The sequence below is a fragment of the Saimiri boliviensis genome, chromosome 13 (assembly GCF_048565385.1).
Source record: "Saimiri boliviensis isolate mSaiBol1 chromosome 13, mSaiBol1.pri, whole genome shotgun sequence".
Taxonomy (NCBI): Eukaryota; Metazoa; Chordata; class Mammalia; order Primates; family Cebidae; genus Saimiri; species Saimiri boliviensis.
Genome location: NC_133461.1, coordinates 64,026,304 through 64,037,830, shown reverse-complemented (window position 1 = coordinate 64,037,830; position 11,527 = coordinate 64,026,304). Strand labels below are relative to the sequence as shown.

Genomic DNA, 11,527 nt, shown 5'->3' with positions numbered 1-11,527 from the left:
TACATAGGATCTGTTTAATTAAATGACTGGAGGCAAACCTAACGCCCTGAATCAGGAGCGTTGTATTTCCAAAAACCAAATAAGCCACTTGATTTAACATCCCTGATGCTCTTGAAGTCACTCAAGTGCAACGCAGAGTATCAGTAGTGGAGAAAATCAGAAAGATCTGGAATCAAATCCTAACTTCACCACTTTCTAGCTATAGAATCTTGAATACTTTGACCTCTCTGAGCCTCGTTTTCCAAATCTGTAAAGTGGATATAATAATATCTATCCTTAAAGATTAATTAATGGCTAACATTTTTAGAATACTTCTTATATACTAGTCCCTGTGCTAAGTATTGACGTAGGTTTTTTTTTTTCTTTCTTATCTTCACAGCAAACCTTTTAAGTTAAATAGTATGGTAACCCAGAACCCAGATTCAAACAATCAACCATTATAGCTTTAGAGATAAAGTTTATGAAGGCCTTAGCATAGTGCCTGACATATGACAGGTTCTTAATAAATGAAGTCATGGGTCTATTACTATTATTGCTACTATTGTGTAATAATAATAGACAAAAGAAATGTGGAGGTGAAAATGCAAATGCCTGTCCTTTGCCCTGGATTTTCCCCTCCCCTGTAGAACCTGTGGCTGCTCTGCTTTAAATGCAGAGGGAGGTGGCCACATTCCTCAGGCCCCAGCCCTGGCCTCAGGCACAAGGCAATAAGGAAAGCAGGCTTACTCTCAAGGCAATCCTTGGGCAGAGAATAATTTTAGCGACAACTAGAAGGTTCCATGATCTCTCAAATACCACTCCAAAGGTCAGTATGCTGCCTAAAACTCATTTCAGGGGAGCCACGCCACTCATTCTACTAGGATAGCAAGAAAGCTCAAATATGCAAATACCCAGGAAAGGGTACACACAATGTGGGTATATTTCAGGCTAAGAGAATACAATTATTTGAGATCTTAATAGCTGTGGCACCAGAGATTTTCATTTTCTAAATTTTTTATTTCCATAGGCTTTTGGGGAACAGGTAGTGTTTGGGTACATGAGTAGGTTCTTTAGTGGTGATGTGTGAGATTTTGGTGCACCCATCACCGGAGCAGTGTACACTGAACCCAATTTGTAATCTTTTATCCCTCACTCCCTTCCCACCCTCTCCCCCTAAGTCCCAAAAGTCCACTGTGTCATTCTTAGGCCTTTGCATCCTTACAGCTTAGCTCCCACTTATTAGTGAGAACATAGGACATTTGGTTTTCCATTCCTGAGTTACTTCACTTAGAATAGCAATCTCCAGTTCCATCCTGGTTGCTGCAAATGCCATTAATTCACTCTTTTTTATGGCTGAGTAGTATTCAACTGTGTGTGTGTGTGTGTGTGTGTGTGTGTGTGTATCAGTTTCTTTATCCTCTCATTGATTGACGGGCATTTGGGTTGAGTCCGTATTTTTGCAACTGCAAACTGTGCCACACTTTACAATGCAGGAGAACAATGGTCACCTGGCATGGGTCAGAACAAGATGCTACTGAAAGAAGAGAAGGGCTGGAAATGATTTCAGAGGGTGTTACAGTTTTACATCTTGCTGGCATCTCTTGTCTACATCTGTGTGCACACAGGTGAACATTGTGAGAAAAAGGAGGAAGCTTCTGGAAAAAGTGTGCCGCGCCTCAGTGCACCTCAGTGGGAACTACGTGGGCCACCCTGTCCAGCTATGCTCTGCTCCTGTGGAGGTCTGTGTGGTCCTGCCACTGCCCCTCGACCCTCTCCTCTTTACCTCTGTGCTGCATGTGGCGTAGTGGTTATCACAGGTACCTGCCTGGGTTCTAATCCCAGCTCCCCGCTCTGCAGCTGCCTGAGTTTGGAAGGTATGTGAGGAGGAGAAGACCCTGGCCTCATCCCCACTTGCTCCCCTGCCCAGGATGAAGCAAAGCACTGGAGACGTGGAGGGGCCCTGGCAAGGCTAAGAGAGACTCAGTAAAAAGCACCAGGGAGCCCTTGTCAACAACCCTGCAGTGACAACGTGAGAGCCCAGAATGCCGCTCCTCCTACTTCTCCAGCCGGGACTGCCTCAGAGTCAAGGGCCATGTTGGGGATTGCGGTGGGTCGCCAGGCCCATGACCACACAGGAAATAGCCTGCATGGTCAGGTCACCGTCCTGAACTCTATCCACCTTCACAGGAGCCTGGGGCCTCCTGCTCTGCCCTCTGGCCCTTCCAGTCCCAGGCTGTCCCTGGCTTCCGGTAGGGACTATAGCATTCTCCATGGCACCCTTTTTCCCCACGTGGAAAGTAGTTATGCATTTACTGAGATTATACAGTTTCTAAATGTTTGCGTTCTGCTTCATACAGATTCAAATCAGGGACTTGGGACTTACTTCTTTTACATGAATACTAGTCTTTTTTTTTTTTTCCTCAAACAAAGTCTCATTCTGTTGCCAGGGCTGGAGTGCAGTGGCACCATCTCAGCTCACTGCAACCTCCACCTCCCAGGTTCAAGCGATTCTCCTGCCTCAGCCTCCCAAATAGCTGGGACTACAGATGCATGCCACCTCGCCTGGCTAATTTTTGTATTTGTAGTGAAGATGAGGTTTCACCATATTGAACAGGCTGGTCTTGAACTCCTGATCCACCTGCTTCGGCCTCCCAAAGTGCTGGGATTACAGACGAGAGCCACAATGCCTGGCTATGAATACAAGTCTTTTAAGACACCAACCTTGCAGGGCAGAAGGAAGGGGTCCCCCTGCTACACCTGTGACCTGGACAAGTCACTTCCCCTCTCTGCTCTGTTCCGTGATATTGCCTGGAGGTAAAATGAGGGCGGTGCAGGACACAATCTTTCAGGAGGGCCCCGCTCTAACTCTCCCTGGCACTGGGCAGGACAATGGTATCCACTGAGATTCTATTTTCCAGGCCTCAGTTTGCCCATCTGGACACTGAGCTGTCACCGCCTGTGACAGTTTACCTAATATGACTATTAGCTTGACACTCTCTTTCCAGCCCTTGCTAAATATCCCTCACACAACGGTAAAAATGAAAGCTTTAACTAGTCTCGGGGGCTGTGCGTAGGCCAAGACTATCTGATGACAAAACCAGGATAGGATGACTCAGTCAATATACGTCTAAATTCAGCCAACAGAAAATATTCAGAAAAGTCTGTGGAAGCATCACAGAGTCAACAAGTATCACCAGGCCTCTACCACGTGCTGAGGTCCCTTGGAGAAACTGAATTCATAGGCTCCCTCTGAAGGAGTTTCTGGTATATTACGGGAGACAGATGCACGAATCCAAATCACTCTCATTCAAGGTTGGAGGGGGCAGGTGCCACAAAAGAGATACAAATTAAATACCATAAGAGCTCGAAGGAGAGGAAGTTACTTGTAGCCAGGAATCAGGCCACCCTGGCACTCTAAATGCTTGTGGTAGGGACGGCTTTGTGGAGGAGGGGGCCTGAGGGATGAGCTCTGAGGGAAGGTAAGATGTGGATCTATGAGGATGAGGGTGGGGTGTAGAGGGAGGGGACGGGGTGATTCCAGAGGAGAGGCCTGGTTGAGGAAGGGCAAGTCCAAGGAAGGGCCATGGGCAGTGGATGGTGCCATTAGAAGGGCCTGGTCCTGGCCAGTCACGGTGGCTCACACCTATAATTTCAGCACTTTGGGAGGCCAAGGTGGGAGAACCACCTGAGGTCAGGAGTTCGAGACCAGCCTGACCAACATGGTGAAACCCATCTCTACTACAAAGTGCAAAAATTAGCCAGGCATGGTGGCAGGCACCTGTAATCCCAGCTGCTCAGGAGGCCCAGGCAGAAGCATCACTTGAATCTGGGAAGCCGAGATTGCAGTGAGCCGAGATTGCACCATTTCACTGCAGCCTGGGTAAGGAGCGAAACTCCGTTTCAAAAGAACCAAAAAACAAAAAACAAAACAAAACACAACAACAGCAACAACAAAACAAGACAAACAAAAGAAGGGCCTGGTCCTGAGCAACCAGGTTGTAAATGCTGGCTGAGGTCTTAGAAAGCCTTGAACTCTAGAGCAAATAATGCCTGCCCTGTTCCTAAGTCGTTAGGAAACATGGAGTGTTTTTGCATCAGGGAAAGACATGTAGGAATAGAAGCGAGCGGAAGGCAGAGAGAAGGATCTCTGAGGCCAGAGTATTTCACTCATCCCAATGAGAGGGCATGGTGATTGGACCACGGTTTCAACCACAGTGAGGAGAGAGAAAAGGGACCACAGGACCCTTTTCTCTAGCAGGACCACAGGCCTCTCCAGGTTGCTAGAGGCTGCCCCAGCTTGTGCCTGTTGCTCTGGTCTTATGATTAATAATGCTCTCTTTCACTCTAGTTAAAGGTGACACTGAGTTAGCTAAGTGCAAGGGAGCAGCAGTGAAAAAGAAACAGATTTTGGAGGAAAAACAGTCTGGCTGGGGCTATATTAATTTTGAGGTCCTGTGGCCATCACGTTGAGTGCCTGCTCTGTGCCAAGCACAGGAGGGACTCCTTTGCCCTTCACTGTAACCCTGTGAAATGGTACTGTTATCATCCTCCTTGGATTGGTGATGAGACTGTGCAGAGAGGGTCATGTGATCAGGAAACAGGTGAAAATCCCAGCCTTGCCCTGGGGCAAGGATTCAGAGACAAGGATTGGGGGCCTGCCTGCCAAAAAGAGGTAGCCAAGGCCCAGAGGCTTAGTTCTGAGTTGTCACGGCAGGACCAGGACGGACCGGAGAGTGAAGCACACGATAGGAACAGAAACGAAAGAGGAAACAGCAGAAGAGAAGGAGGTCAGGAGACCCAGAGGGGACTGTTCAGCTGGAAGGGGAGAAAACAAAGTAACAGTGTCTGAGAACCCCGCAGGAGAAAAGCTAAGACTCTCACCACACCTGCACAGGAGGTTTGTTGTGCATTCCAGGTGGTGATGAGTTAAAACCTGAGTGTTTTTATTATACTGCCTGCCTGCTACTGTTTTGAGTACTTGTTTTGCAGACTCTAGGAAATGCAATCGCTGTAAAGCTCCTTGCTCTCTTGTTAGAAGTAATAAGTTACCCTGCTGGAACTACTGGTATTCCAAAATGTGGAGAAGGTTAGACATGATTTTTCTTTCAGTTCAATTTATATTCTTGCTCCTTGAGGAACTTGATCCTTTTATGCTGAACCTATCTTTTGATTCAGGAGAGGAATCGAGGGTTTTTCAACCTAGGAACTATCGACATTTGGGGCTGAAACACTTTTTCTTTTTTTGTCTTTTATTAGAACATCATAAGATGTTCAGCAGCCTCCCTGGCCCCCAACCAGCAGGTGCCAGTAGCAACCCTCCTCCCCCATGACAACTCAGAACTGAGCTTCTTGGTTTTGACCACCCCTATTTGGCAGGCAGACCCCCAATCCTTGTTTCTGAATCCTTGCCCCAGGGCAAGGCTGGAATTTTCAGCTGCATCAGTAAAAAATGTCTCCAGACATTGCCTAATGACCCCTAGGAGCAAAATCTCCCATTTGAGAACCACTGTGATAAGCTCATTATTACTAAGGTGTAGTGACTTCATATGTTATTTCTTCAATGAATCTTTCCATTTTGCAAGTGGAACTAAGAAGAAGCCACACAGGCCCGCAGAAATGTCAATTTCTTGATTTTTCTGCAGCCCAATGAATCTCTACTTTAAGCTTCCTGATGGCAGAAATACAATCCATGTAATGGATAGACTCGGCCATCTTCAGGATTGGATTTGACCAGTTCATTTCAGGGTTTCCGCATGAGTCCTGGGCCATTTGCACAGTGTTGCAATGCCAGTCAGGAGGGAGCTGGGCTTCTTGTCATCACCTCCCTTGCAGCTAGAGGGGAGGCAGCCAGGGCCTACTTCTCTTGTTCCACCTTCACCTCCTTACTTTCCCTCTTCCCAAGCTTGGAGCAGGGAGGGGGAAAGGAAAGGATCTTGATCTTAAAAGCCAAGAATCCAGTGTCTTTGTTCCCTGGTTCTGCGAGGATAGCTTCCCCCTAAGGCAGTGATGAATCATTGCTGGCTGCCTGGGCTGGAGGAAGACCCTGGGGCCCAGTGGAGAAATTGACTGGAAAGAGAACACATGGCTTAATATCTTCCCACCCTCCCCACCTGGCACTCCTCTGTCTGCAGAAACCACTGCTCTGGAGATACATACAAAGCAGCATTTTCCAGGCAGGGCCTCCATAAACCACATGACACTGCACTGGGGGCCTTCATGGATCTCATTCCAGCCAGCTTTTGAATGGATAAATACAGGTCATAGGTATGGAACTTTAAAAAATCCATTTCTCATTATCAGTTATCAAAACTGCATTAAGATACATATTATAAAGCAGCATCTCCTCCACATCTCTACAGACCTGTGGGTTACAAGGGGAAATCTGGGAAGGTGTCAATATGAAGACGAATGTTACTAAATATGTACATTTGACCTATAGAGAACGATCATTCCCTTTATACTGGGGACACAGTAAGACACAGTGAAAAATAGCACTGCCTTCCCACACCTATATTTAAGAATAACCAGCATCGAGCATTTATCCAGCACTAAAGAATCTACCTCATGTGGTCTTATAATTACCAAGATAACTATCTTTCTTTAACCCTCCACACCTCCTACCCTATCCTTGCTCACAGTGAAGAGCTTGCTTCCAATTTCACTGGGAAAATAGAAGCGGTGAGAACAGAGCTCACACAAGCGCCATCTGCCTGTGCCTGTGTTCCGTCTCTCTCCTGGTATCTAGAGGAACTACCCAGGCTCCCAGCAAGACTACAACCAGACTCATCCCTTCTCCTCCTTAAGAATTCCTTCATGCAAATGGCCAGGTGTAGTGGTGGCTCACGCCTGTAATCCTAGTAGTTTGGGAGCCGAGGCAGGCAGATCACTTGAGGTCAGGAGTTCAAGACTAGCCTGGCCAACATGGTGAAACGTCTCTACCAAAAATACAAAAATTAGCTGGGTGCAGTGGCTGGTGCCTGTAATCCCAGCTACTAAGGAGGTTAAGGCAGGAGAATCACTTGAACCTGGGAGGCGGCGGTTGCAGTGAGCCAAGATCATGCCACTGCATTCCAGCCTGGGCAACAAAGCAAGACTCCATCTCAAAAAAAAAAAAAAAAAAAAAAAAATTCTTTCATGCAATTAATTCTCCTGGAAGTGAATTCACTCTTTCCTGTCTTGTCAGTCTTTTCACTGTTCTTTCCACATGTAAGATTTATTGTCTCCCATATCAAAGGGGAAAAAAAACCTCTGTAGACTTTGTCTTCCCTTCACTACCACCTCCTTTCTCTCCCTCCCAAGCAGCAAAACTCCTCAACAGAGTTGCCTAGTATAGCCTTCTCTGTTCTTTCATCAGCTTGCCTGGTCAGCTTTGTGAGCAAAGGCCCCAGGAATCTACAGTTGCTAAGTCCCACAGCCAGCCAGTGATCTTGCAGATCACTCACTTCTTCCTGACACTGTCTTTCCACTTGGAATCCAGAATCCCACAGTCTCTTCTCTTCCTCCCATTCTGCCTCAGTCTCCGGGCCATTTCCCTTTTTCTCCCACCTCTGCCTGTGGCCGTGTCTGTGCATGTGTTCTTGCTCTATCTTGGAGAGCTCAGCTAGTCTTATGACTTCAAATGCTCCTATGTACTGATAACACCGCGAATTTATGTCTCCAGCCCACCGCTCCCCTGGACTTTAGACTTCAGTGCACATCTGCCTGCTTGGGATCTCTGTCTAGATGCCTGCAGATACCTAAAATGAAAATGTCTCACACTGAGCTCCTGGTCTACCTCACCCGCCTACCCCACCACCTCAAACCTGCCCCCTGCTTTGTCACCTGAGTCAATGGCAATTATGTCCTGCTGGTTGATCAAGCCAAACATCAATGAGCAATTCTTGACTCCCTCCCATAATTTATTAACACATGAGGTCCATCAGCAATTTCTGTCAGTTTTACCTTCAGAATTTATCCAAAATCGGAACACCTCTCACTTTCTGCACTGCCATCATCCTGGTGAGCCCACCATCCTGCTATTAATGTTGCCCCCATCTCATCTCACCACGGGAGGTGGGTTTGAATGGGGGTTCAAACTGATATTAGAACTGTGGTCCTCACACATTTGGTCTCAGAACACTCTTCCCTTAGGAGTGAGTGACTGAAGATCCCTAAAGGCCCTTGCCTATATGGATTATATTTATTGATATTACTGTTTTAGAAATTAAAGGTAATTGCTTCTTGGCCTTTTGGCTAAGATCAAGTGTAGAAATTAAAGCTGACATTTAAAAATAATTCATTTTAAATAATAATAAACCTATTACATATTAACGTAAGTAAAACAAATTTATAAAAAATAACTCGGCTGGGTACATTGGCTCACATCTGTAATCTCAGCACTTTGGGAGGCGGAAGTGGGCAGATCATGAGGTGAGGAGATCAAGACCATCCTGGCTAACACAGTGGAACCCTGTCTCTACTAAAAATACAAAAAACTAACTGGGTGTGGTGGCACATGCCTCTAGTCCTAGCTATTTGGGAGGCTGGGACAGGAGAATCTCATGAACCTAGGAGGCAGAGGTTGCAGTGAGCCAAGACTGTGCCACTGTACTCCAGCCTGGGCAACAGAGCGAGACTCCATTTCAAAAAAAAAAAAAAAAAAAAAAAAAATCAAAACTCTATTTTCCAAAACCAAAAAAAAAAAACCCCGAGAAAAGTAGCAGTATACATTTTGTAAACCTCTTTAGTGTCTGGCTTAATAGATGAGTTCTCCTGTTCTCTACTTTGAATCTGTTGCAATATATGTTGTGTAGCCTCTAGAAAACTCAACTGTGTAGTTATGAGAGACTGAGAACTAAAAGGGAAAATCATGTCTTATATTACTATGAAAGTAGTTTTGACTTCATGGGGAATCTCTACCCCAACATTTTTCAAAGCCTGTCAGGGGCTCCCAGGAGTCCCCAGATCATGCTTTGAAAAATGTTGGGGTACAGCACATCACCCCTCTGCTCTAAACCCTGCAGTGGCTTCCAGGCATAGGATGAGGAGCAACCGGTGTCCTGGCAGTGCACTTCAAGGACCTGCATGGCCAGTGCCCTCCCTCCCTCTGTCCCTGGCACAGCGGCCACCCTGCCGGTCCTCAGACATTCAGCACGCTCCTGCCTCCGGCCCCTTGCGCCTTCTGTTCCCTCAGCCTAGTACGCCTTCCCTCTCGTATCTGCTTGGCTGGCTCCCTCATCTCATTTCAGGATTTTTCTCAGACGTCACCTATTCAGTGAGGTTTACCTGGATGCCTCTCTAGTACTACAACACTGCCTCTCCTCCGCAGCTCCTCTGATACTCCCCAACTCCCACTTGATTTTTTCCCTTAGCATCTATCTCCATCTAACTTACTTCTCATTTTACAATTTATTTTTGTTTACTTCTCCACCTCCAATCACATCCCCGCTAGACTGTGGGCACTAGAATGGTATAGTACATCGTAGGCACTGAATAAAATTAGAAGCATGAATGAGTGAATGAATGAATAAATGTCTACATTCTAGCTGAGGAAGTAGAAACTTTGCTAGGGTAAGGCTTTCCCTGAGTCACAGAGCTAGTGAACAATACAGCTGAGTCCTGGAGGTGGGTCTGCTGGCTGCAAAGCCTGGGCTCTTTCAACCACACAGCTAAAAATGCAGGCACGTGTGCACATTCAGTTTGCATGATCAAGTTCAGGCTGACTTGGAGGTCAGATGTTTTCAAGGTCTAAAGGTGCATCCCTCTTTGGAATGGCCCTGGTGATGGTAGAATAGACCGTCTCATTCTGCAGGTGAAGACAGTGTCCCAGAGAGGTAACTGACTTGCCTGGACTCACAGGATTCACGGCAGGAGTGAGAACCCCATGGGGCTTCCTAATCCAGCGCTCCAAGGAAATGCAAAGATATTGGTCATGGGTGACTCAATTTAACCAACAGTTGGTGAGACAACCCGCCTTGGATTTGTTCATAGTTAATTTCCTATTGTTTGCTTGGATTGACGATGTCACAGTTCACACTGACTGTCTAGTAGGGTTCAACTACAGAGACATGGAATAGGGCATGTATTTCATGGCTTGGTGACAAGTCAGGACACACATTCAGTGCTGCTGTGAGCCAAGCCACTTTCCTCAGGGTCATGGCCTCGGCTGCTGAGTTCAGGTACAAAATGCCTCTGCTGGACCTGCTTAGAGCTGTGATCACTGCAAGAGCTCATGCACTTCTCAGTGCAGCCCGGCGAGCTGGTGATGATGATTCCAGCTCTTAAGCTCGGAATGTCTAAGTAACTTGACAAAACTTGGAAGCTAGTGAGAAAACCAAGGGCAGAACATACATCTTTCTGATTCTAAAGTTCCTGCTGCTGGCACATCCTAAAATCGGTTTAATGTGCCTGCCACTCCAAGTTCATAGGAAAAGAGGGCTTAGCCCACCCCACACAGCATCCCTGGGAGGGAGTCAGGTTAGACAAGCAGAGAAAGGGAGTAGGCCTTATCTGGTGGCCTTTTCTTATACTTTTCTTCCTGTGTCTTATATCAGATTTCCTTTAAAATGCTCCAGGGAAAAAAAAGTGCGTGTGTGTGTGTGTGTGTGTGTGCATGCGCGCACGTGTGCACTGGGAAAGGGCCGTAGATGAAACAAGATTGACAATATGTTGATGACTCTGAAGCTAGATAATGGAGCTGTGAGGATTCATTACACCATTCTCATTATTTTGTGGATATTCAGAATTTTTCATAATGAAAAGAAAAAGGGAAAGGAGATGCAGCTAAAAGAATGCTCATCCACTGGTTGTTTATAATCGTGAAATACAGGAAGGATTAAAGGTATCCAACAAGAAAGGAAAAGTTAAATATTTTTTATCTAAATATTTTTTATTTATTTTTTTAGGTTGCATCTGATCCATGCATTTAGGTGACTGTAATAATATAAATGTAATTTGTTGATGCTGATATGATCCAAATGTGCTAGACACAAATAAATAGTAATTTTAGGAAAAGATTTATATTAAAACTTCATTTTCATTTTAGGTACATATTTTTATGTATATGCTTGTGTTTGTATATGCATTGAGAGAAATCTGGAAATACCAGCTCTTCTTCTATAACGTATAAAGTTTCAGAGTAAAAATGAATTAGTATTGCAATTAAAATGTTGGACATTTCCTAAAAGCAGGTCAGAAAATGGCATGTATCATATCGTCACATTTTTGTTTTCTAAAGAAGGAAAAAGAAGAGCGAGAGTCGGATCCTGGACATAGGATGTGGACCAGAGCACATTAGCGGGGGGGAAATTCTAGGAGAAAACCTTGCACCTGTCACGTTTCTGTTTACCCAGAACGCAGAACTGGGGAGGGGGTTTTAGTGCCCAGTGCTATGCTGGGCTCAGCTAATACTAAATTTAAAAAGCCCCCCACTACTCTGCTCTGGGAATGTGCATTCCCTGAACAGAGGGGAGAATTGAGTTAATTATTTCCTAGATTGGAAAGCTGTGATGAAAAGAAGATCTCTTTTGAAGAGAGAAAGGCAGCAATGAACAGAACAGCAGGAGGAAGT

General features: G+C 45.7%; 1 pseudogene; it reads left to right on the top strand.

Annotated features, from left to right (window-relative positions):
- The first annotated feature begins 8,191 nt into the window (after positions 1 to 8,191).
- Positions 8,192 to 8,279, top strand: LOC120361766 (U2 spliceosomal RNA; annotated as a pseudogene).
- The last annotated feature ends 3,248 nt before the right edge of the window (positions 8,280 to 11,527 follow it).